Here is a 27141-nt window from a genome sequence, read left to right on the forward strand (position 1 = left end):
ATTCTTGTATATAGAGGCAGTATTATAGTAGTTATATTCTTGTATATAGGGGGCAGTATTATAGTAGTTATATTCTTGTATATAGGAGCAGTATTATAGTAGTTATAGTCTTGTATATAGGGGCAGTATTATAGTAGTTCTATTCTTGTATATAGGGACAGTATTATAGTAGTTATATTCTTGTATATAGGGGCAGTATTATAGTAGTTATATTCTTGTATATTGGGGGCAGTATTATAGTAGTTATATTCTTGTATATAGAGGCAGTATTATAGTAGTTATATTCTTGTATATAGGGGGCAGTATTATAGTAGTTATATTCTTGTATATAGGGGTAGTATTATAGTAGTTATATTCTTGTATATAGGGGGCAGTATTATAGTAGTTATATTCTTGTATATAGGGGTAGTATTATAGTAGTTATATTCTTGTATATTGGGGGCAGTATTATAGTAGTTATATTCTTGTATATAGAGGCAGTATAATAGTAGTTATATTCTTGTATATAGGGGCAGTATTATAGTAGTTATATTCTTGTATATAGGGGGCAGTATTATAGTAGTTATATTCTTGTATATAGGGGGCAGTATTATAGTAGTTATATTCTTGTATATAGGGGGCAGTATTATAGTAGTTATATTCTTGTATATAGGGGCAGTATTATAGTAATTATATTCTTGTATATAGGGGGCAGTATTATAGTAGTCTTGTATATAGGGGCAGTATTATAGTAGTTATATTCTTGTATATAGGAACAGTATTATAGTAGTTATATTCTTGTATATAGGGAGCAGTATTATAGTAGTTATATTGTGTATAGGGGGCAGTATTATAGTAGTTATATTCTTGTATATAGGGGCAGTATTATAGTAATTATATTTGTATATAGGGGGCAGTATTATAGTAGTTATATTCTTGTATATAGGAGCAGTATTATAGTAGTTATATTCTTGTATATAGGGAGCAGTATTATAGTAGTTATATTCTTGTGTATAGGGGGCAGTATTATAGTAGTTATATTCTTGTATATAGGGGCAGTATTATAGTAGTTATATTCTTGTATATAGGGGCAGTATTATAGTAGTTATATTCTTGTATATAGGGGCAGTATTATAGTAGTTGTATTCTTGTATATAGGGAGCAGTATTATAGTAGTTATATTCTTGTATATAGGGGGCAGTATTATAGTAGTTATATTCTTGTATATAGGAGCAGTATTATAGTAGTTATATTCTTGTATATAGGGGGCAGTATTATAATAGTTATATTCTTGTATATAGGAGCAGTATTATAGTAGTTATATTCTTGTATATAGGGGTAGTATTATAGTAGTTATATTCCTGTATATAGGAGCAGTATTATGGTAGTTATAGTCTTGTATATAGGGGCAGTATTATAGTAGTTATATTCTTGTGTATAGGGGGCAGTATTATAGTAGTTATATTCTTGTATATAGGGGCAGTATTATAGTAGTTATATTCTTGTATATAGGGGCAGTATTATAGTAGTTATATTCTTGTATATAGGGGCAGTATTATAGTAGTTGTATTCTTGTATATAGGGAGCAGTATTATAGTAGTTATATTCTTGTATATAGGGGGCAGTATTATAGTAGTTATATTCTTGTATATAGGAGCAGTATTATAGTAGTTATATTCTTGTATATAGGAGCAGTATTATAGTAGTTATATTCTTGTATATAGGGGCAGTATTATAGTAGTTATATTCTTGTATATAGGGGGCAGTATTATAATAGTTATATTCTTGTATATAGGACCAGTATTATAGTAGTTATATTCTTGTATATAGGACCAGTATTATAGTAGTTATATTCTTGTATATAGGACCAGTATTATGGTAGTTATAGTCTTGTATATAGGGGCAGTATTATAGTAGTTATAGTCTTGTATATAGGGGCAGTATTATAGTAGTTATAGTCTTGTATATAGGGGGAAGTATTATAGTAGTTATATTCTTGTATATATGGGGCAGTATTATAGTAGTTATATTCTTGTATATAGGGGCAGTATTATAGTAGTTATATTCTTGTATATATGAGCAGTATTATAGTAGTTATATTCTTGTATATAGGAGGCAGTATTATAGTAGTTATATTCTTGTATATAGGAGCAGTATTATAGTAGTTATATTCTTGTATATAGGGGACAGTATTATAGTAGTTATATTCTTGTATATAGGAGCAGTATTATAGTAGTTATATTCTTGTATATAGTGAGCAGTATTATAGTAGTTATATTCTTGTATATAGGGGCAGTATTATAGTTGTTATAGTCTTGTATATAGGGGCAGTATTATAGTAGTTATATTCTTGTGTATAGGGGGCAGTATTATAGTAGTTATATTCTTGTATATAGGGGCAGTATTATAGTAGTTATATTCTTGTATATAGGGGCAGTATTATAGTAGTTATATTCTTGTATATAGGGGCAGTATTATAGTAGTTGTATTCTTGTATATAGGGAGCAGTATTATAGTAGTTATATTCTTGTATATAGGAGCAGTATTATAGTAGTTATATTCTTGTATATAGGAGCAGTATTATAGTAGTTATATTCTTGTATATAGGGGCAGTATTATAGTAGTTATATTCTTGTATATAGGGGGCAGTATTATAATAGTTATATTCTTGTATATAGGACCAGTATTATAGTAGTTATATTCTTGTATATAGGACCAGTATTATAGTAGTTATATTCTTGTATATAGGAGCAGTATTATGGTAGTTATAGTCTTGTATATAGGGGCAGTATTATAGTAGTTATATTCTGGTATATAGGAGCAGTATTATAGTAGTTATAGTCTTGTATATAGGGGCAGTATTATAGTAGTTATAGTCTTGTATATAGGGGGAAGTATTATAGTAGTTATATTCTTGTATATATGGGGCAGTATTATAGTAGTTATATTCTTGTATATAGGGGCAGTATTATAGTAGTTATATTCTTGTATATAGGAGCAGTATTATAGTAGTTATATTCTTGTATATAGGAGGCAGTATTATAGTAGTTATATTCTTGTATATAGGAGGCAGTATTATAGTAGTTATATTCTTGTATATAGGAGGCAGTATTATAGTAGTTATATTCTTGTATATAGGAGCAGTATTATAGTAGTTATATTCTTGTATATAGGGGACAGTATTATAGTAGTTATATTCTTGTATATAGGAGCAGTATTATAGTAGTTATATTCTTGTATATAGTGAGCAGTATTATAGTAGTTATATTCTTGTATATAGGGGCAGTATTATAGTAGTTATAGTCTTGTATATAGGGGGCAGTGGATAGGCTTTTTCTCGGGTGCCGTGTTCTTAGACGTTCCTCTGTACTTGAGTCTCTGCATTTGTCTGGCTAAAAAAGTGTCCGTGATCTCTAAATTATCCTTTTCCTTATTTTAAGACTCTACATTATTTTACTAGCAAATCCCAGGCATAAAATATTTATATTGCAGTAAAATGGTCCTTTTCAGGGACGCTATAACATGGCCACCCCTGCTTAACTTCCTGTAATCCAAACCAAATTCCAGATTTGGGAGCTGTGCTGCATTCTCACCTCATTCAGGTCTGATCCATTCCCCAGCGCTGGGGGAGGGGGCAGGTCGGTCGGACTCTTGTTTATTGTACAATATTACTCTGGATTGCAGTTGGTTCCTAAATTTGAAAATAATACAAACGCATAAATAATTGGGTTTTCGGGTCTTGGCAGACGCCGCAGGATCCCTGAGAGAATGCGATTTATTTCTGTTAGCAATCAGAGGTGAATTCCAGGGTCTGCTCCATAGTAATATTCAGGGCAAAGAATCCATATGAAATAGGAACAAGTGGCCATGACCGGAATATAGAGACGGCGTCCTCATGACCTCCGGTCTGTAAAAGATCGATAGAGCGATGGATGGAGGGATATGAGGTATAGATAGATCTGGGCACTCCAATGTAATGCCTGCTCTGTAGAACAGATGACACATTCAGGGTCTAAAGGGCCTTTTACACCGGCCGGTGCAGCGACTGCTGATGACGAGACATTGTTGATCGGCGCTGGTTTGCTCTTGTCACACGGAGCTGTGGATTGGGCAGAGTGGTCGTTACTCCGATCGCTTGTCCCCATATGTTATTGTCATGTTGGCAGCGCGTCTTCCTGTTTACACAGAGAGATGAGCTGCCGACCGCGATTAATATTTCACTTTTTTAAACCGATATGATCAGCAGATGATTCAGCGTTTGCTCGTTCATCTGATCGCTGCCGTGTTTACACAGCGCAATTATCAGCAACGAGCGTTCTATGAAACCTTGTCTGCCCGATAGTCGCCCCATGTAAAATACACTAGAGAGCAGCGGTGACATCACTGAGAATGCAGCCTATACACACTAGAGAGCGGCGGTGACATCACTGAGAAAGCGGCCTATCCATTCACTAGAGAGCAGCGGTGACATCACTGAGAATGCGGCCTATACACTCACTAGAGAACAGCAGTGACATCACTGAGAATGCGGCCTATACACTCACTAGAGAGCGGCGGTGACATCACTGAGAATGCGGCCTATACACACTAGAGAGCAGCGGTGACATCACTGAGAATGCAGCCTATACACACTAGAGAGCAGCGGTGACATCACTGAGAATGCAGCCTATACACACTAGAGAGCAGCGGTGACATCACTGAGAATGCAGCCTATCCATTCACTAGAGCAGCGGTGACATCACTGAGAATACAGCCTATCCATTCACTAGAGAGCGGCGGTGACATCACAGAGAATGCAGCCTATCCATTCACTAGAGAGCAGCGGTGACATCACTGAGAATGCAGCCTATACACACACTAGAGAGCAGCGGTGACATCACTGAGAATGCAGCCTATCCATTCACTAGAGCAGCGGTGACATCACTGAGAATACAGCCTATCCATTCACTAGAGAGCAGCGGTGACATCACTGAGAATGCAGCCTATCCAGTCACTAGAGAGCAGCGGTGACATCACTGAGAATGCAGCCTATCCAGTCACTAGAGAGCAGCGGTGACATCACTGAGAATACAGCCTATCCATTCACTAGAGAGCAGCGGTGACATCACTGAGAATGCAGCCTATACACACTAGAGAGCAGCGGTGACATTACTGAGAATGCGGCCTATACATCACTAGAGAGCAGCGGTGACATCACTGAGAATGCGGCCTATACATCACTAGAGAGCAGCGGTGACATCTCTGAGGACGCCGCCTATCCATTCACACATCTGTGGGATCCACATACTTAGGCGACAGGTGGAAAATATTGTTTTTGGCGGTGAGTTCGGTGTTTCCTATAAAGGGGGTTATTGTAGAATTGGGGCAGCGGTGACGCGGGGATTGATTTTGTTGCTGCACCCGGCTGCATTCCTCTCCGCAGAATAGGCCATTGTGACGACGCCAGGACCCTGCAGCAGGAAGCAGCATAATGACCAGAGCCCGGCACACGCAGCGCCGTCTACTTCCTAGAGATCCGCCAAAATCCGACCCGGTGCGGCGGCCACTTTCATCCCAGGGACCCGCGGGACGAGACGTCCCAAGACACCGTCCAGTTAAGCAAATTCTTCCTGTGCAGAATGGACTCTGATCAAAAAATATCCAGGACCTCTAGTCCTCGAGCCGTCGTCTTCTGTCAGGTCGTTACAATTCTATACTGCGGAGTTATTATTCTGTTTCTGGGAAAGCTGGGTGACGACATATAAGGATCGTCCTGAATAGAAATACTACCTAGTTGTGCAGGGAATGGATCACAGATTCACCTTTCAGGAGTTCAGGAAAGCTGTGTGACACCCCCATGTGGACCCTATAAAATCGCCGTCCCGAGGAGCGAATTATCGTCCCTTCGCTGGGGGATCCGGAGCTTCTGCTTCTCTTGTCCATTAAACATTAGCCAGGTGATTAACCGGCGGTGACGTAACGTACAGAACATTAACGAAGGGGTCGATAGTGTCGTTCTGGCTGAATTCCGTTAATCCGGCAGACAATAATAGTCCCGTTGCCGGATTAGCAGCAGTTTCTCTGATCTTGGCCGCAGTGGGTCAGTATATGCAGCCTGTAATCCGCCAGTCCTCCACATGCCGGATTATTGGAATTTTAATGTATTCTAACTAGTTTTTTCTTAAATATTTATAATATATTGGACTATTTAACTAAGAGACGTATCAGAAGAGGACATCAGTGTGGTCCATGAATTGCGGACCCCCACCCATTTCCAAAAGAGGAGCAATTTCACATTAAAGTGCCAGGACTTCTCGGCCATTGGATCGTCGTCTCCCTGATTTTAGAATCCTGAAAATGTAAATTAAGATTAATCATTGTATAATTAAAAGTTCTGCAACTTTCTAATAGACTTTGAATTCTTCACCATTTTGAAGATCCCCGCTTGCTGTCAGTAGATAGAAACCTGGCCTGATACTGCTCACAGCTGTGGGGTTGTTACCGTTGTATCCAGGCTTATGCAATCCTCTGTGAATTAAACTGCCTGGAATGATTGTAGAAAACCCCCAGGACAGGAAAAAGAATTGTTCTGTTGTGTTCAGGGGATTGTGTGGGCAGGGGATAATTGGAACAAAACTTCAGCTGTGATAAATATAAGGCTAGGACTTCTGAACCAAGCATTTTCTTATTCACTGACAGCAAGCAGAGGGTTTGTGGCCCAAAATGTGTTAGAAAGTCATAGAACTCTTCATGATACAAGGATGAAGCTTTTTATGGCGCCCTCTAGTGGCCAGAGAATGTAGCACAGGGATTGCATCGGGTTTACGCTTGAAAACTTGCCAGGTACCGATGATTATTTTGGGATCTGAACCGATCAATACTGGGGCACATTTATGATAAGCCAATCAGTTCCACCCAATCAGGTCACAGCTTTTATCCTCCATAAAGCCTCTCAAAAATGAGAGCTGGAATCTGATTGGCTTCTATGGACATGTCTGCTGGGGACTATTTTACGTCTTGTACTCCTGACGTGGGGCAATCATTAGAAATGATGGATCCACAGGAGTGACGCCTAATGTGACCTGGCGTTACAGCTCCTCCACCCAGCTTTCTCAGATCCCTGAACAGTAACCCTGCCTCGTTACATAGGTGATAAGGTTGAAAAAAAGACACTGGTCCATCAAGTCCCGTACAGGAGTGGGATATGTAAGGCCGAGCTGCCATTCAGAAGTCTATGGAGTCCCATGGCGGCCATATTGGTCGTCACCCAACTTTCCCAGGAACAGACATTACCAAGAAATGTCGGAATGTAAGATTCAGGGGCAAATGTTTTTTTAATTTTCCAAACAGCCGTGAAATAGGAAGGAAATTGGTCCATGTAATTGCAGCCTCGGGATCCTCCCCACGGAGCGGGCACAGGGGATCAGGATCTGCGGATAAGGGGGTCTGGATTTTCATATCTGGTCCTTTCTTTATACAGTTTAATCCTGTCTGAGCCCCGGCCCCCTCCCTCTATAAATACTGCAGTCTAGTGGATTTATGGCGCAGCTGGGATCTATTACGGAGCGCGGCCGGTGAATTGTGCAGATTCAGGACTTCGGTCGGATGTGAGCGGCAGGTTTCTGATCCTCTCTGTGTTCACACGGCTGATTTTCGGCCCGTAAACGGGTGAAAAATCGGAAGCAAAACGCTTCCAAACATCTGCCCATTGATTTCAATTGGGAAAACGGCGTTCTGTTCCGACAGGGTGTTTTTTTTTTTTATAAACGGCCGCGTAAAAAAACGCTCACTTTTTGAGCCGTTTTTCATTCACTCTAGAAAAAACGCTCCAAAAACGGCCGTAAAAAATGTTTTTTGCTAAGGGTGCGTTCACACACAAAATCAAAAACGTCTGAAAATACTGAGCTGTTTTCAAGGAAAACCCTCCTGATTTTCAGATGTTTTTTTACGCCCGTTTGTGGAGCTGTTTTTCTATAGAGTCAATGGAAAACGGCTCAAGAAATGACATGCACTACTTTTTTGTGGGCGTTTTTTTACGCGGCCGCGTAAAAAAAACGGCCCGTCGGTACAGAACACCGGTTTTCCCATTTGAAATCAATGGGCAGATGTTTGGAGGCGTTCTGCCGTGTGCACATTGCCTTATTGATACCTGCCGCAAAACGCTACAACTTTCTAATAGATTCTGCATTTCAGTTCCTCACCATTTAATAGATATCTGCTTGCTGTCAGTGAATGGGAACATTGTATTTACATCCAGACCCTGAAAACCCCGTACAGACCTAATACTTCTCACAGCTGAGGGTTTGCTGCAAATATATCGGATCTACACGATCTTCTGTGATCTAAACACGTCCGCAGCACGAATCCCTCTTCTTTCCTGATGGTTTGTTACAATGTATCCGCGCAGGTGAAATATATTCCGTTTAGCTCAGAGGATTGTCTAGATTGGATACAACTGTAACAAACCCTCAGCTGTGAGATTTGGACAGGTTTTCAGCCTCTGGACATGAAGAAGAATGTTTCAGTTCACTGGTGGCCAGTAGAGATCTTGAAAGTGGGGAGGAAACAAAGTCTAATAGAAAGCGGCAGAACTTTTCATCATGAGCCGCGTCCTGTCCGTCCCGGGTGCAACGCTTTATAAATAATCGCACATTTCTGAGCTGGGATCCTCCGATGTTGGGTGTTTTTTTGCAACGTTTGTGCCCCTCTGATCGCCGTCACATATCGCTGGTGCGGTTTTGGTGGCTGCCACCGTGTCCGTCCCTTACAAGTGTTCTCTGTTATAAAAAATACAAAGCTGCGCAGTTTAATTATACACCCAGGGCCGGGCGGGTTTCCTGCAAAGCAGAACGGTAATTATCTGCCAGCAGCGAGAGCTGAACACAGCGCGGGGACAGTGGATGTACTGCTGTGAAGCCGTGCTGCCCCTCCCTGGTAGAGAGCGGGACTGCAGGCAGCACATTGTGCCAAATAGAGGTGATGTGTGGAATATACAATATATAGAGAAAAGTATGTGCCCCCTCCTAATCATTGATTTCCGGTGTTTTCTTCAGTCCCCCCTCCCCCCCCGTGTATAACATCCGGCACTCGCCCTGCGGTCACTTTACAGACATTAGTGATAGAAAGGGTCGTGGTGAAGAGATCAGTGACCTCCAGCGCGGTCCTGTAATAGGACGTCACCGGTGTAACATGTCAGTTCCGGAAACACCTTCCCTCCTAGATATTCCCCATCACCGGTGACTGATATTATTGTAAAATGGAAGGAACCGCCGCAACTCAGCCACGAAGTGCAGACCACGTAAAGTTACAGAGCGGGGGGGGGCCCAAGTGCTGAGGAGCAAGTGCAGAAAAATCACCAACACCCCGCTGACTCCATAACTGCAGAGTACAGACCTCCTCTGGTATTAACATCCGCACAAAAACTGCCCGGGACATGGAGGCCGAACATCACCAAGCACAATGCCAAGCGTCAGATGGAGGGGTGTGAAGCCGCCACCACTGGACACGCTTCTCTATGTGACGTGTTCTGTGGAGTGACGCTTCTCTATGTGACGTGTTCTGTGGAGTGACGCTTCTCTATATGACGTGTTCTGTGGAGTGACGCTTCTCTATATGACGTGTTCTGTGGAGTGACGCTTCTCTATGTGACGTGTTCTGTGGAGTGACGCTTCTCTATATGTCGTGTTCTGTGGAGTGACGCTTCTCTATGTGACGTGTTCTGTGGAGTGACGCTTCTCTATATGACGTGTTCTGTGGAGTGACGCTTCTCTATATGACGTGTTCTGTGGAGTGACGCTTCTCTATGTGACGTGTTCTGTGGAGTGACGCTTCTCTATGTGACGTGTTCTGTGGAGTGACGCTTCTCTATGTGACGTGTTCTGTGGAGTGACGCTTCTCTATGTGACGTGTTCTGTGGAGTGACGCTTCTCTATGTGACGTGTTCTGTGGAGTGACGCTTCTCTATGTGACGTGTTCTGTGGAGTGACGCTTCTCTATGTGACGTGTTCTGTGGAGTGACGCTTCTCTATGTGACGTGTTCTGTGGAGTGACGCTTCTCTATGTGACGTGTTCTGTGGAGTGACGCGTTCTGTGGAGTGACGCTTCTCTATGTGACGTGTTCTGTGGAGTGACGCTTCTCTATGTGACGTGTTCTGTGGAGTGACGCTTCTCTATGTGACGTGTTCTGTGGAGTGACGCTTCTCTATGTGACGTGTTCTGTGGAGTGACGCTTCTCTATGTGACGTGTTCTGTGGAGTGACGCTTCTCTATGTGACGTGTTCTGTGGAGTGACGCTTCTCTATGTGACGTGTTCTGTGGAGTGACGCTTCTCTATGTGACGTGTTCTGTGGAGTGACGCTTCTCTATATGACGTGTTCTGTGGAGTGACGCTTCTCTATGTGACGTGTTCTGTGGAGTGACGCTTCTCTATGTGACGTGTTCTGTGGAGTGACGCTTCTCTATGTGACGTGTTCTGTGGAGTGACGCTTCTCTATGTGACGTGTTCTGTGGAGTGACGCTTCTCTATGTGACGTGTTCTGTGGAGTGACGCTTCTCTATGTGACGTGTTCTGTGGAGTGACGCTTCTCTATGTGACGTGTTCTGTGGAGTGACGCTTCTCTATGACGTGTTCTGTGGAGTGACGCTTCTCTATGTGACGTGTTCTGTGGAGTGACGCTTCTCTATGTGGCGTGTTCTGTGGAGTGACGCTTCTCTATGTGACATGTTCTGTGGAGTGACGCTTCTCTATGTGACGTGTTCTGTGGAGTGACGCTTCTCTATATGGCGTGTTCTGTGGAGTGACGCTTCTCTATATGACGTGTTCTGTGGAGTGACGCTTCTCTATATGACGTGTTCTGTGGAGTGACGCTTCTCTATGTGACGTGTTCTGTGGAGTGACGCTTCTCTATGTGACGTGTTCTGTGGAGTGACGCTTCTCTATGTGACGCGTTCTGTGGAGTGACGCTTCTCTATGTGACGTGTTCTGTGGAGTGACGCTTCTCTATGTGACGTGTTCTGTGGAGTGACGCTTCTCTATGACTTGTGCTGTGGAGTGACGCTTCTCTATGTGACGTGTTCTGTGGCGTGACGCTTCTCTATGTGACGTGTTCTGTGGAGTGACGCTTCTCTATGTGACGTGTTCTGTGGAGTGACGCTTCTCTATATGACGTGTTCTGTGGAGTGACGCTTCTCTATATGACGTGTTCTGTGGAGTGACGCTTCTCTATGTGACGTGTTCTGTGGAGTGACGCTTCTCTATATGTCGTGTTCTGTGGAGTGACGCTTCTCTATGTGACGTGTTCTGTGGAGTGACGCTTCTCTATATGACGTGTTCTGTGGAGTGACGCTTCTCTATATGACGTGTTCTGTGGAGTGACGCTTCTCTATGTGACGTGTTCTGTGGAGTGACGCTTCTCTATGTGACGTGTTCTGTGGAGTGACGCTTCTCTATGTGACGTGTTCTGTGGAGTGACGCTTCTCTATATGACGTGTTCTGTGGAGTGACGCTTCTCTATGTGACGTGTTCTGTGGAGTGACGCTTCTCTATGTGACGTGTTCTGTGGAGTGACGCTTCTCTATGTGACGTGTTCTGTGGAGTGACGCTTCTCTATGTGACGTGTTCTGTGGAGTGACGCTTCTCTATGTGACGTGTTCTGTGGAGTGACGCGTTCTGTGGAGTGACGCTTCTCTATGTGACGTGTTCTGTGGAGTGACGCTTCTCTATGTGACGTGTTCTGTGGAGTGACGCTTCTCTATGTGACGTGTTCTGTGGAGTGACGCTTCTCTATGTGACGTGTTCTGTGGAGTGACGCTTCTCTATGTGACGTGTTCTGTGGAGTGACGCTTCTCTATGTGACGTGTTCTGTGGAGTGACGCTTCTCTATGTGACGTGTTCTGTGGAGTGACGCTTCTCTATGTGACGTGTTCTGTGGAGTGACGCTTCTCTATGTGACGTGTTCTGTGGAGTGACGCTTCTCTATGTGACGTGTTCTGTGGAGTGACGCTTCTCTATGTGACGTGTTCTGTGGAGTGACGCTTCTCTATATGTCGTGTTCTGTGGAGTGACGCTTCTCTATATGACGTGTTCTGTGGAGTGACGCTTCTCTATGTGACGTGTTCTGTGGAGTGACGCTTCTCTATGTGACGTGTTCTGTGGAGTGACGCTTCTCTATGTGACGTGTTCTGTGGAGTGACGCTTCTCTATGTGACGTGTTCTGTGGAGTGACGCTTCTCTATGTGAGAATTCAGAGTCAGTTGCTATCAAAGTGACTCATAAAGAAACGCAGTGAGTTATAATTGATCAAAATATTCAAACCGCCGCTATGTCGCTTACCAAGCTGTAGCCTGGGGGTACCTGAAGCAAATACTAAGTATCATTGATAGTAGTATATTCATATAAGAAATGTGGATAGTAAGGCAGATTATAAAGAGTTTAATGACTACATTGTCAGTACAGTACCAGAATAATCACACAAACTGAAGTATAGTTCCAGTGTTTGGGTAACGTGTAGGATTCACAGAAAAGCAGCAAACGTAAATCCCTCATTGAGGCCTCCTGGGCTGAGAGATCCAAGGCGATGGATCCAACGTGCCTCCTCCTGTAACAACTTGCGGTCAAGGTTACCTGCTCTAGGGCCAAGTTTGACTTGCGTAATGCCCCAGAATTTCAAGGAGCGAATGTCCCCATCATGTACAAGACGGATGTGCCTAGACAGTGGTGTATCCTCTTTTTGGTTTATAGTGCTTAGATGTTTAGAAATTCTCCTCCGTAATTCTTGTATTGTCTTCCCTACATATAACTTAGGACAAGAGCAGCTGGCTATGTAAATAACTCCCTTGCTACGGCAATTAATAAATTGTTTAATCCGATAGGATCTGTTATCAAGTGGATTGGTAAATTCTTTTGTAGTAGCCATTAAGTGGCAAAAAGAACATCGGCCACATGGATGAGAACCAGTGACCGATGTCTTCAGCCAATTTTTTGACACAGAAATCACTCCAGAATGATGACTATGCACCAGATAGTCACGTAGATTTCTACCTCTTCGATATGTGATGTTTGGTGTGGAAGGAACAACACCCTGTAAGTCAGGGTCTGCCAGGAGAACCGGCCAGTGACGTTCAAGAATATCACGAACCTGTTTGGAGCCAGTATCAAAGGTCCCAATGCATCTTACACTGGTCATTACAGCAGATTTGCCAGTGACTGTTAATTGTTGATCAGTAACGGATTTACGTTCACATAATAGATCTCTTCTATCAGTGGCTCTCGCTCTGGCATACGCTTTGTGTAGCCATTTTTTGGGATATCCACGTGCCAAAAACTTAGTGAAAAGCCCATTACACTCCAATTCAAAAGACTGCTCGTCCGAGCAGTTACGTTTGGCACGGAGATATTGCCCTATTGGGATTCCCTTCTTTAAGGCAGGGGGGTGATAACTGTCCCAGTGCAGCAGGCTATTAGTGGACGTTGGTTTACGTGAGATATCCGTGTGGATACCACCAGCAGGATCCAGAGAGATTTTTAGGTCCAAAAAGATGATCTCCTTTTTATGAATGACGTGGGTAAATTTCATGCCTATATGATTAGAATTGAGTGTGTGCATGAAGTCGTGAAATGTGTTTAGGTCCCCATCCCAAAGGAGGAGAATATCATCAATATATCTCCCCCAGAACAGGATGTGACAAGTGTATGAAGCTAAAGTGTCAGTGAAGACCAAGGTATCCTCCCACCACCCCAAAAATAGGTTTGCATAGGTAGGTGCACAAACAGTGCCCATAGCTGTTCCTTTGGTCTGCAAATAAAATTTGTGATCAAATAAAAAATAATTGTGAGTGAGAAGAAACCGGAGTAGTGATAGTAGGAATTTGTTATGAGCATGAAATTGAACTCCCTTGGTACCCAAAAAATGTGCAACTGCTGTGAGGCCAAATTGGTGTTGGATATTAGTATAAAGTGATTCTACATCTATACTGGCAATAAATGTAGAAGAGGTCACATGAATCTCCTGGATCCTGTTGATGGTATCCTTCGTGTCCCTTAGAAATGAAGGCAGGGAGGTGACAAATGGCGAAAGGATTTCATCCAAGTACATACTAATGCCTTGGGTAAGACTATCATTGCCAGACACGATTGGTCGACCCGGTATTGGGCGAGACATCTTGTGGATTTTCGGCAGTGCGTAGAATGTCGCTAGTGTAGGAGTAGGGTTATAGATGCGTTTGAATTCTTCATTACTAATCATATTCTGTGTCTTGGCTACATCAAGTAACGTGTATAATGCACTGAGGAACAGATCAGTCGGATTTTTCTCAAGGATCATATATGTAGTGGTGTCATCTAACAGTCTATGGACCATGGCAACATAGTCATCCTGGTCCATGACCACAATGTTGCCCCCTTTATCGGAGGGTTTTATGGTTATTCTATCATTGTGACACAATTCGTCCAATGCTATTCTTTCCATTTCACTGAGATTAGCTAATGCTCTTTTTTTATCTGGTCTGATTTTCTTCAAGTCAGCACATACTAGCTTGACAAAAACGTCTATATGGGCATATTGTGAAAATGGTGGGGTAAGCCTGGACTTAGGACGTAATGAGGAGAAGGGACCAACTGCTGTAATGGGTCCAAATTCATTTTCATATAGGAGAGTTTCGAGATCTCTCAGTGTATTCTGTTCTGTACTGTCAGTTCCTCCCATATTCAGGGTATTATTTTTAAAGTATTTATATAAGGCCACTTTTCTGGCAAATAGGTTCACGTCCTTGGTCCAGGTAAACTCATCATACAATGGAGTGGGGGTAAAGGATAGACCCCTGCGTAGAAGTGTCAATTGAGAATTATTTAACTGAACAGAGGAAATATTAAACACTTGCATTTGATCACTCTCAATATGGGTTAGAGACATAGATGGTACTGCTGTTAGGTCAGATTCCACCGTGGATTCGTGATTCCTAAAAAAGGAAAGGTGTTGAGTGGGCCACTTGTGTGGGTCGTATTGCCCGTAGGGCATTTGCTTACTAGAGATGTTTGACTTGAACCAGTGCCAGTTGCACGGGGGGTTAGAGGTACACTTGAAGTAGCTGATACAACAGGTACTGAGAAAGATGATAGTGAGGCAGAGTGTGAGGAAGTAGTGGCATTCTGATGAGAATGGCATTTTGTGTTGGATCTGGTTTGCACCGTACTTCGTTTAGAGGAGTTAAATCTATTATTAGTATTCTTACGTTTAGTACCCGGTTTAGAATTAGGAGATTGTGCCGTCTCATCAATCCCAGATGCCTCTGAATCAGAAAAATCAGTAAAGATTTGTACACGTCTGGGGTTGTATTGTGAGTGTGTCTTATATGTATACGCTTGACCAGTGTCAAAATCCCTGCGGTCTCTGACGTATTTGCGATGCTTTCGCTCTTTTATCTCGGTCTGCAATTTCTCAATATTTTTTTGTGTAATTGGGTTTCACAATTGTTAAATTCAATCAGGGTATTAAATCCCTGAATATCACCAATTTCTTTCTCAAGTTGCAGAGCGGTTTTGTTATAATCACGCTTCTCAAAGTCCAAAATGTATTGTAGTAATTTCAATGAACTCTCAGTTAGGAGTTCCTCCCACCCCTTAATGAATTCTGGATCACTGCGGTAGGAATTTGGGGTAATATTAATGCGAAGACCCCTGTATACGATTTTTTTGTTGTATATATGTCTCTAGACTGACAATCTCCCAGCAAGATCTAATATATTTCTGGTAGGTTCTCTGCAAATCCCTGAAGGCAGTATGTATGTCAAATTGATGCAGTGGTACGTTATCTCTAGAGAACACGTATGCTGCTTCTGTGGAGAGTGTTTCTGAATTGATTCTCTTATTCAAAAAACCTGCCATAATCAGAGTATAGTATATATATATATATAATTAAATATATAGAGTGGGTCCTGGCGATTGGGTGATTAACCCTGCAATTTAGCAAAAAATACAATGGAGCGGACCTCAATAGTTGGTGGGCGTGCAACAGTTAAATTCAAAAAAGGCTGCCTGCCGGCAGAAATAAGCCCTGTTTTCCAACCATTATTAAAGAGTAAAAATAAAATAAAAAAGTCTTTATTCAATTTGCAACAAGGACAGACTACATGAAATGTAAAAGTTAATGTCCATTTCTGACAGCAATTAGCACAGTGCCAGACGTAAGAGCTCTGTCTAGAAAGGGTTAAGTACCACAACCACAGAGAACTAGTTATTAGTTAGATTCCAAGGTGTCAATAGGACAATTATTAAAATAAAGGTAGAAGCCCCCCCGACATGTTTCGCTACGATGTAGCGTCCTCAGGGGTATCGGGGCCAATGACAGCGAGCGGCGGTGTCAGTCTCATTAAGTATTCACTGCAACTAGCTGAACATGTGTCCACAATCAGTCGATAGCCTATCCAAGGAGGAATAGAGGACCGAGCCTCCTCCTCCGTTGATTGACAGATTCTGCCACCAATCACTTACTAGTTAGATGCCACCAATGAACAGCACTCAAGTGCACAAGCACACCAGGCTGCTTGATGGTAATCGCTGTACATATAATTATAACATTACTATAATACAAGAAAGAGGTCACCGATGAGTTTATAGATAAGTGCACAGAGGCACAAAGTGAGAAAAGTGATGGGATAGTAACGAATGTGATTAGTAATAGTACCATTCTAGGTACAAACGCTGTGCCCTGATTAAAGACGATATTATAGTTGCTGTGAGCGGCACAACAATATTACTATGATCTAAAGAAGTTATTAGTGGGCTTATAGATCAATACGTTTATAGGGTAGAAAGACATAATAGGCAGAGTTATCATGGACACTGTAGATAAGTGTACGAGTCTACACACGGAGACAGACACACTGGTGTACTGGCATGACTGAATCAGAATGCCGTATATGCCGGACAGCAAGATAATCGCTATACACAGTATCGGGACACTGCTACTATGCAAAAAATAAATTTAAAAAAAAAAAAAAAAAAAAAAAAAGTTTACTAGAGAGTTTGTAAAACGGTGCAGAAACGCACAATGTGAACAGAGTGATACAATAATAATACAATTTTATAAAAAATAAATAAAAGGTTTACTAGAGAGTTTGTAAAACGGTGCACAAACGCACAATGTGAACAGAGTGATACAATAATAATACAATTTAACACGCTGGCGCTGTGAGGTGATTAAAGGTGATGTTACAATTACTGTAAGCAGCACAAAAGATGTTACTGTGATCTGGGAAGGTTATCAGTGGACTAATAGATCAATGCGCTAATAAACTAGGGTAAATCAAAATGAGCAGATTCATGATAGGCATTGCAAATTAGTATACACGCTGAAATACCAGAGATATACGCGCAAAGGTGTACCAGAACGGCATAGTAAGAATGCCATTTATGTCAGACAGCGATATAAGTAGTACACAGAATAATACAATAATATCTATGGATAGATAAAAGGTATGAGATATTACACTCATCGGGCTTAGTAGAGACCAAGCATTCAGAGTCAGTTGAATATCTATCCATAGATATTATTGTATTATTCTGTGTACTACTTATATCGCTGTCTGACATAAATGGCATTCTTACTATGCCGTTCTGGTACACCTTTGCGCGTATATCTCTGGTATTTCAGCGTGTATACTAATTTGCAATGCCTATCATGAATCTGCTCATTTTGATTTACCCTAGTTTATTAGCGCATTGATCTATTAGTCCACTGATAACCTTCCCAGATCACAGTAACATCTTTTGTGCTGCTTACAGTAATTGTAACATCACCTTTAATCACCTCACAGCGCCAGCGTGTTAAATTGTATTATTATTGTATCACTCTGTTCACATTGTGCGTTTGTGCACCGTTTTACAAACTCTCTAGTAAACCTTTTATTTATTTTTTATAAAATTGTATTATTATTGTATCACTCTGTTCACATTGTGCGTTTCTGCACCGTTTTACAAACTCTCTAGTAAACTTTTTTTTTTTTTTTTTTTTTTTTTTTTTTTAAATTTATTTTTTGCATAGTAGCAGTGTCCCGATACTGTGTATAGCGATTATCTTGCTGTCCGGCATATACGGCATTCTGATTCAGTCATGCCAGTACACCAGTGTGTCTGTCTCCGTGTGTAGACTCGTACACTTATCTACAGTGTCCATGATAACTCTGCCTATTATGTCTTTCTACCCTATAAACGTATTGATCTATAAGCCCACTAATAACTTCTTTAGATCATAGTAATATTGTTGTGCCGCTCACAGCAACTATAATATCGTCTTTAATCAGGGCACAGCGTTTGTACCTAGAATGGTACTATTACTAATCACATTCGTTACTATCCCATCACTTTTCTCACTTTGTGCCTCTGTGCACTTATCTATAAACTCATCGGTGACCTCTTTCTTGTATTATAGTAATGTTATAATTATATGTACAGCGATTACCATCAAGCAGCCTGGTGTGCTTGTGCACTTGAGTGCTGTTCATTGGTGGCATCTAACTAGTAAGTGATTGGTGGCAGAATCTGTCAATCAACGGAGGAGGAGGCTCGGTCCTCTATTCCTCCTTGGATAGGCTATCGACTGATTGTGGACACATGTTCAGCTAGTTGCAGTGAATACTTAATGAGACTGACACCGCCGCTCGCTGTCATTGGCCCCGATACCCCTGAGGACGCTACATCGTAGCGAAACATGTCGGGGGGGCTTCTACCTTTATTTTAATAATTGTCCTATTGACACCTTGGAATCTAACTAATAACTAGTTCTCTGTGGTTGTGGTACTTAACCCTTTCTAGACAGAGCTCTTACGTCTGGCACTGTGCTAATTGCTGTCAGAAATGGACATTAACTTTTACATTTCATGTAGTCTGTCCTTGTTGCAAATTGAATAAAGACTTTTTTATTTTATTTTTACTCTTTAATAATGGTTGGAAAACAGGGCTTATTTCTGCCGGCAGGCAGCCTTTTTTGAATTTAACTGTTGCACGCCCACCAACTATTGAGGTCCGCTCCATTGTATTTTTTGTGTTCTGTGGAGTGACGCTTCTCTATGTGACGTGTTCTGTGGAGTGACGCTTCTCTATGTGACGTGTTCTGTGGAGTGACGCTTCTCTATGTGACGTGTTCTGTGGAGTGACGCTTCTCCATGTGACGTGTTCTGTGGAGTGACGCTTCTCTATGTGACGTGTTCTGTGGAGTGACGCTTCTCTATGTGACGTGTTCTGTGGAGTGACGCTTCTCTATGTGACGTGTTCTGTGGAGTGACGCGTTCTGTGGAGTGACGCTTCTCTATGTGACGTGTTCTGTGGAGTGACGCTTCTCTATGTGACGTGTTCTGTGGAGTGACGCTTCTCTATGTGACGTGTTCTGTGGAGTGACGCTTCTCTATGTGACGTGTTCTGTGGAGTGACGCTTCTCTATGTGACGTGTTCTGTGGAGTGACGCTTCTCTATGTGACGTGTTCTGTGGAGTGACGCTTCTCTATGTGACGTGTTCTGTGGAGTGACGCTTCTCTATGTGACGTGTTCTGTGGAGTGACGCTTCTCTATGTGACGTGTTCTGTGGAGTGACGCTTCTCTATGTGACGTGTTCTGTGGAGTGACGCTTCTCTATGACGTGTTCTGTGGAGTGACGCTTCTCTATGTGACGTGTTCTGTGGAGTGACGCTTCTCTATGTGACGTGTTCTGTGGAGTGACGCTTCTCTATGTGACGTGTTCTGTGGAGTGACGCTTCTCTATGTGACGTGTTCTGTGGAGTGACGCTTCTCTCTATGACGTGTTCTGTGGAGTGACGCTTCTCTATGTGACGTGTTCTGCGGAGTGACGCTTCTCTATGTGACGTGTTCTGTGGAGTGACGCTTCTCTATGTGACGTGTTCTGTGGCGTGACGCTTCTCTATGTGACGTGTTCTGTGGAGTGACGCTTCTCTATGTGACGTGTTCTGTGGAGTGACGCTTCTCTATGTGACGTGTTCTGTGGAGTGACGCTTCTCTATATGACGTGTTCTGTGGAGTGACGCTTCTCTATGTGACGTGTTCTGTGGAGTGACGCTTCTCTATGTGACGTGTTCTGTGGAGTGACGCTTCTCTATGTGACGTGTTCTGTGGAGTGACGCTTCTCTATGTGACGTGTTCTGTGGAGTGACGCTTCTCTATGTGACGTGTTCTGTGGAGTGACGCTTCTCTATGTGACGTGTTCTGTGGAGTGACGCGTTCTGTGGAGTGACGCTTCTCTATGTGACGTGTTCTGTGGAGTGACGCTTCTCTATGTGACGTGTTCTGTGGAGTGACGCTTCTCTATGTGACGTGTTCTGTGGAGTGACGCTTCTCTATGTGACGTGTTCTGTGGAGTGACGCTTCTCTATGTGACGTGTTCTGTGGAGTGACGCTTCTCTATGTGACGTGTTCTGTGGAGTGACGCTTCTCTATGTGACGTGTTCTGTGGAGTGACGCTTCTCTATGTGACGTGTTCTGTGGAGTGACGCTTCTCTATGTGACGTGTTCTGTGGAGTGACGCTTCTCTATGTGACGTGTTCTGTGGAGTGACGCTTCTCTATGTGACGTGTTCTGTGGAGTGACGCTTCTCTATGTGACGTGTTCTGTGGAGTGACGCTTCTCTATGTGACGTGTTCTGTGGAGTGACGCTTCTCTATGTGACGTGTTCTGTGGAGTGACGCTTCTCTATGTGACGTGTTCTGTGGAGTGACGCTTCTCTATGTGACGTGTTCTGTGGAGTGACGCTTCTCTATGTGACGTGTTCTGTGGAGTGACGCTTCTCTATGTGACGTGTTCTGTGGAGTGACGCTTCTCTATGTGACGTGTTCTGTGGAGTGACGCTTCTCTATGTGACGTGTTCTGTGGAGTGACGCTTCTCTATGTGACGTGTTCTGTGGAGTGACGCTTCTCTATGACGTGTTCTGTGGAGTGACGCTTCTCTATGTGACGTGTTCTGTGGAGTGACGCTTCTCTATGACGTGTTCTGTGGAGTGACGCTTCTCTATGTGACGTGTTCTGTGGAGTGACGCTTCTCTATGTGACGTGTTCTGTGGAGTGACGCTTCTCTATGACTTGTGCTGTGGAGTGACGCTTCTCTATGTGACGTGTTCTGTGGCGTGACGCTTCTCTATGTGACGTGTTCTGTGGAGTGACGCTTCTCTATGTGACGTGTTCTGTGGAGTGACGCTTCTCTATGTGACGTGTTCTGTGGAGTGACGCTTCTCTATATGACGTGTTCTGTGGAGTGACGCTTCTCTATGTGGTGTGTTCTGTGGAGTGACGCTTCTCTATATGACGTGTTCTGTGGCGTGACGCTTCTCTATGTGACGTGTTCTGTGGAGTGACGCTTCTCTATGTGACGTGTTCTGTGGCGTGACGCTTCTCTATGTGACGTGTTCTGTGGAGTGACGCTTCTCTATGTGACGTGTTCTGTGGAGTGACGCTTCTCTATCTGGGGGTCTCATGATGAGTCTGGGTTTGGTGAATGACGGGAGAACGTTACCCACCTGACTACATTGTGCCAGGTGTAAAGTTTGGTGGGGGAGGGGTAATGCAGGTGTCTTTCAGGGGTCGGTCTCTTAAATCTTAAAGGGTAACTAAATGTTTGACAAACTTCTGCCATGTCATAGTAACAGAGTAACATGTCAGAAGTTTGCATTGGTGGGGGTGCGAGCACTGAGACCCCGAGCAATCGCTAAAACGAAGCGGCGGAAGCGCTCGTGCGAGCCGCTTCGTGTATGTTCGGCTTTTTCCGTATATTAAAGTATCGGCGCACAGACTCAGTACAAAGTCTATGAGCCTGTACTCGATACATCGGCTTTCCGGAAAAAGCCGAACACACGAAGCTGCTCCCACGAGCGCTTCCGCCGATTCGTTTTAGCGATTGCTCGGGGTCTCAGTGCTCGCACCCCCACCAATGCAAACTTCTGACATGTTACTCTGTTACTATGACATGGCAGAAGTTTGTCAAACATTTAGTTTCCATTTAATTCTTCCGCACACAAGTCTTTCTGGAGATTTGTAGCCGGCGTCTTTGTGGGAACAGTTTGGGGTTCGTTCTTTTCTGTTCCCCATGACTGGTTGGTCGGTCGGCTGGTTGGGGGGTGTTTGGGTTGCAAGATCTTGACCCGCCGCACAAAGTCCTGACCTCATCCCCATCCGAGACCTTTGGGATGAACTAGAACGGAGATTACGAGCCCGGCCCCCTCCCCCAACATCAGTGTCTGACCTCACAAATGATCTTCTGGATAAAGGGAGAAAAATTCCCAAAGACCCAAAAATCTTGTAGAAAATCCCCAGAAGAGCGGTTTTACTGCGAAGGGGGAACAACCCCATAATAATGTCTATGGATGAAGAGTGGGACGTCATAAGATCTCCTGGGGGCGTCCCAATACTTCTCTCCATATAGTCTGTGGATTGGGCAGGGAGACCTGGTGGTTCAGCAGTTTGTGCTCCGACCAAGGGGAACATCTGTATGGAGTTTGTAGGTTCTCCCCATGTTTGCCTCCCATACTCCAATATAGGGACAGTGAGTGAGGACACGTTCTATACAGCACTGCAGAATATTCAAAGTCAAATTAATGGATAGGCGGCATTCTCAGTGATGTCACCGCTGCTCTCTAGTGAATGGATAGGCTGCATTCTCAGTGATGTCACCGCTGCTCTCTATTGAATGGATAGGCTGTATTCTCAGTGATGTCACCGCTGCTCTCTAGTGACTGGATAGGCTGCATTCTCAGTGATGTCACCGCTGCTCTCTAGTGACTGGATAGGCTGCAATCTCAGTGATGTCACCGCTGCTCTCTAGTGAATGGATAGGCTGTATTCTCAGTGATGTCACCGCTGCTCTCTAGTGACTGGATAGGCTGTATTCTCAGTGATGTCACCGCTGCTCTCTATTGAATGGATAGGCTGTATTCTCAGTGATGTCACCGCTGCTCTCTAGTGAATGGATAGGCTGCATTGGCTGTGATGTCACCGCCGCTCTCTAGTGAATGGATAGGCTGCATTCTCAGTGATGTCACCGCTGCTCTCTAGTGAGTGGATAGGCTGTATTCTCAGTGATGTCACCGCTGCTCTCTAGTGAATGGACAGGATAGGCTGCATTCTCAGTGATGTCACCGCCGCTCTCTAGTGAATGGATAGGCTGCATTCTCAGTGATGTCACCGCTGCTCTCTAGTGAGTGGATAGGCTGTATTCTCAGTGATGTCACCGCTGCTCTCTAGTGAATGGACAGGATAGGCTGCATTCTCAGTGATGTCACCGCCGCTCTCTAGTGAATGGATAGGCTGCATTCTCAGTGATGTCACCGCTGCTCTCTAGTGAGTGGATAGGCTGTATTCTCAGTGATGTCACCGCTGCTCTCTAGTGAATGGATAGGCTGCATTCTCAGTGATGTCACCGCCGCTCTCTAGTGAATGGATAGGCTGCATTCTCAGTGATGTCACCGCCGCTCTCTAGTGAATGGATAGGCTGCATTCTCAGTGATGTCACCGCTGCTCTTTAGTGAATGGACGGGATAGGCGGTTTTCACATAATATTGAAACTCTGTAAATGGGTTCCCTGCAGTTTGCCTCTTCCTGTAATGTTTCTTCTCTGCAGTTATATTTGGACGTCGCTCCTACACGACTGTTTGCACATTTCGGGCCATAACACAGAACCGCACCGCGACCCATATACTTCCATGTGAGATTCGGTGTCACTGACTGGGGTTTTGCTTGTACAGTATGAACCTGCGGCCTAGTGTGAATACACAACTTGCTCTGGCTGGAGTTTAACATACCAGGTAGTGGGTTATTTGTTTTTTAACCCTATAATACCCACAAAGCCCCCAGACCACGCACCAGTCAGTTCAGGCAGCGGGACGTAGATTATAATGTAACGGGATCCAGGGCCGGAGCGCTCAGCTTGCAGGTACCGCCGACTCGAGAGCCGCCACCGCCGGCCAGCAGGGACCGCTCTGGTAAACATCAGAGTCTGTGCATATCAAATGTGACGGCACAAACAGCGCAGCAGAGCCGAGAGCCGCCAGGGTAAACGTGTGAGGAGAATTACATTACAGGCCCTTAACCCGCGCGCTGCCGGACCCGGGCCGAAGTCTTAACCTGCGCGCTGCCGGACCCGAGCCGTGATACGGACTAGACTTCTTAGTCACCGACATGTCACAGGATTCTGTGCACAACTTCTGACATGTACTCTATAACGTCAGTCTCCATGATCGTCCACATCCTAAACTTGAGGCCCGGAGCCAATATAGCCCTCACCCACATAATACCCGACAGGATATGGCGCAGGGTTGTGTTATATTAAAAAAAACTGCCTATATTTGTGGTTGGCACCAGGACCTGATCCCCTGGGCACAAGGAGGATATTACAGCAGAGGCCGCTCTGGAATTACTGCAGGGTTTTATTGTATCGTTTATGGTGGGCCCTAATAGTAGGCAGATGGCTCCCCCTGCAGGTCAGAGCAAAATCTACATCGCTATACCCCATGGCTTCCTGCAGCGGTCCGTATTGCGGGGACGGTCTCTTCAGCTGGACCTGCACAGTAGATCTGGACAATTGCATGTTGATCTGCTGGAAGCCGCTTATCTCCCCCTATTGGAGAAAATCCCAAACTCAACCTGCATCTCTATGGTGGAGTCCAGGAGCATCGCTGCAGTCCCTATTTGGGGATTTTTCTCCCATTCCTTATTATTTTAACCTGACGCCTACAACTCCATTTTAATTTCCCCCAAATGACTTTTATGACCAGTCTATTCATCTCCCGGCGAGGGGGGGGGGGGGGGGGGTATGGGGGTCCGCCCAGTCATTTCAATGGGGCTGCGCTACGGAAAAATGCAGAATAAAGTTATTTTGTGATTTCCTAAAGACGAATTCATCGGTCATTTCTGGAAGAGAAGCCGCATTCATGGAGCAGCTGAATGTTCCTCCTCCGTCTCTCTCATTTAAAGGGACCCCCTGACACAGGGCATTGTGTATGCATGACTGAGTGAGGGAGGGGCGGCGACGGCTCGGGGGCTTTTAACTTTCCTGAACAATGGCTGAATCTCCCCCACTTCTCCTGCACAGACCGGACTTGGGTCTTCTATTATTCAGCTATAGGAGGGAACGCTGGTCCTGAAGGGCCGTAACCCCCGGCCAGAAGTTACATCACTGTCCATCTCCCGTTTATGGGCACAGAGTCCCCGGCGGCTCCGACACAGAATCAGTCACAACTTTCATTGTTCCCTTAGGGGAGAAGACACAAATAACGTCGGGACTACGGCAGAATCCGCAGGGTGGTCAACATTTTTGCACGTTTACCCCCCACATTGGGATCAATTGAAGTTTCGATTCCCTACTCCATAGACCAGAGACGCCTGATGGGGCTGAATATTTCAGGGTATTATACGGTGTCTCTCCCTTCAGCCGCTTCTCCCTTCAGAGACAAAAAATTAAACATCTTGACCTTGTGGAGATCTCCGTAGTGTTCTGGAGGCCTCAGCGGAGAACTTGTGTTTGCTTTCACCGCAGGGTCTTGTGGCCGTATTACGATTATCTGAACGGGGCCATAGAGTGGGATTTGTTGCTAGAAATCTGTCACCGCTTTGTAACTTTTTGGGTTGTTGGCGTCTATGGAAGTTCTTATTGCCCAACGACTAAAAAAAACCAAAACTTAACTCCCTACACCCTAACCTTAATCTACAACACCTCCCCCCATGGTTCTACTTGACCAAACATAGAGGACGTGTCCCCTCTCCTGACATGTCTGTTTTACTAAATATTTGTATTCCCTCTGAAAAAAACAATTCTGGAGCATCACCGTTCCTCTGTTATTCCTCCTAGAAATTTATGAATAAATGGGTGTTATCAGTTCGGGGTGTATTCCCGCTAGGCAGTGACACTGTCCAATCAGTGCTCAGTCTTAAAGTGTAGCTAAACCCTTGGCAAACTTCTGACATGCCATAGTCACATGTCAGAAGTTTGGATTGGTGGGGGTCCGAGCACTGAGACCCCCACCGATCGCTAGAACGAAGCAGCTGAAGGTCTTGTGTGATCGCTCAGCCGCTCCGTGTTTGTTTGGCTTTTTCCGGAAAGCCGATGTATCCGAGTACGGGTTCAGACTTTCTATTGAGTCCATACACCGATATATTGATATCCGGAAAAAGCCGAACAGACACGAAGAGGCTGACGAGCGCTTCCGCTGCTTCGTTCTAGCGATCGGTGGGGGTCTCGGTGCTCAGACCCCCACCAATCCAAACTTTACATGTCAGAAGTTTATCAAACGTTTAGCTACACTTTAAATTGTTCAAGGTCACAACCAGTTGTCAATTTAGTCATACATTTCCAGGAGGAATAAGAGAGGAACTGCAGAATGAAAAGATGCTTCAGAATTGTTTTATGGCGAATACAAGTATTAACCTAAACAGACCGGTCAGGAGAGGGGACGGCTGCTCTTTTAATCCCTGTACGCTTCCATAGCGGCCTCATTTCAGTTCTATAGGTCCGGCCATTGTGGCTGTAATATAGAAACTAAAATGCCGCATGTTACGACCGTGAAAAAACCAGCGTATTATGCAAAAAATATATTTTCCTCAGACAATAGAAGCGAATAGCACAAAAAAAAAAGCACCAGAGCAGCTCGGAACGGATGACTATAGGACGATCACCGAGGTCACAACCATCAAACGTTCAGCCCTCAATCCACGTTACTCACTGGCTTATACGCTACGTGCGTCACAATATACGAATCTGACCCGTCCCTCAACCTGGCGACATGCTGGATATACACCTTGGGCCTCATTCACACTGTATTTTGCATCAGTATTTGTAACGCAAAACTAGGAAGGAACAGAGAAAAAGTATGGAATAATTCGCACCTCTTGGCTTTACCTTACAAGTTCTGATGCAAAATGTGTGAAAAAGGCCCAAGAGAAAAATCTCTTCTTAAAGGCACAGTCCAGGCAAAAATAGTGTTACTAGTGCAGGAGGCGGAGCATGACACAGGATCTTCTCTGGTGTTCTGTGAATTTGTGTCATGCTCCGCCCCTAGACTGTTTCTATCTATGCAGCACGGCATAATGATACGTTTCCTTGTGTTCTAGTGAGACCCGGTCGTGTCTTTTGGAGGCTGAATAGAAAAGTGTCTGATGGAGAGATATATTCTAAAAGGGTATATGGAGGGTGGGGGTAG

At 44.0% G+C, this 27141-nt stretch overlaps 1 protein-coding gene across 3 annotated transcripts in view; it reads left to right on the plus strand.

Moving 5' to 3' along the window:
- Positions 1-27141, plus strand: part of WNT5B (Wnt family member 5B) — a 113178-nt gene that overhangs the window by 49095 nt on the left and 36942 nt on the right. The gene's annotated exons all lie outside the window — the stretch shown is intronic.

The sequence above is a fragment of the Rhinoderma darwinii genome, chromosome 3, assembly GCF_050947455.1.
Source record: "Rhinoderma darwinii isolate aRhiDar2 chromosome 3, aRhiDar2.hap1, whole genome shotgun sequence".
In the NCBI taxonomy this organism is placed as follows: Eukaryota; Metazoa; Chordata; class Amphibia; order Anura; family Rhinodermatidae; genus Rhinoderma; species Rhinoderma darwinii.